Source organism: Asparagus officinalis, chromosome 7, assembly GCF_001876935.1.
Source record: "Asparagus officinalis chromosome 7, Aspof.V1, whole genome shotgun sequence".
Classification (NCBI taxonomy): domain Eukaryota; kingdom Viridiplantae; phylum Streptophyta; class Magnoliopsida; order Asparagales; family Asparagaceae; genus Asparagus; species Asparagus officinalis.
In genome coordinates, this window is record NC_033800.1 from 38208352 (window position 1) to 38208568 (window position 217).

Consider the following 217-nt stretch of genomic DNA (forward strand, 5'->3'; position numbering starts at 1 on the left):
CTAAAATCGTTTAGGTATATATATGATCCTAGCCTAAAACAGTTTCCCAAACAGTTTAGGAATTTGGAAAAAAACGACTTTCGATCAATCGGACCATGAGTGTCGGTCAACCGGGCAGAATGTCAATTTCCTACAGGTTTTGTGTGCCTTTTCGGTCGACCGGACCATCACATTCGGTCGAACGAATGACCACTCTCGGTTGACCGTCATCTTGCTT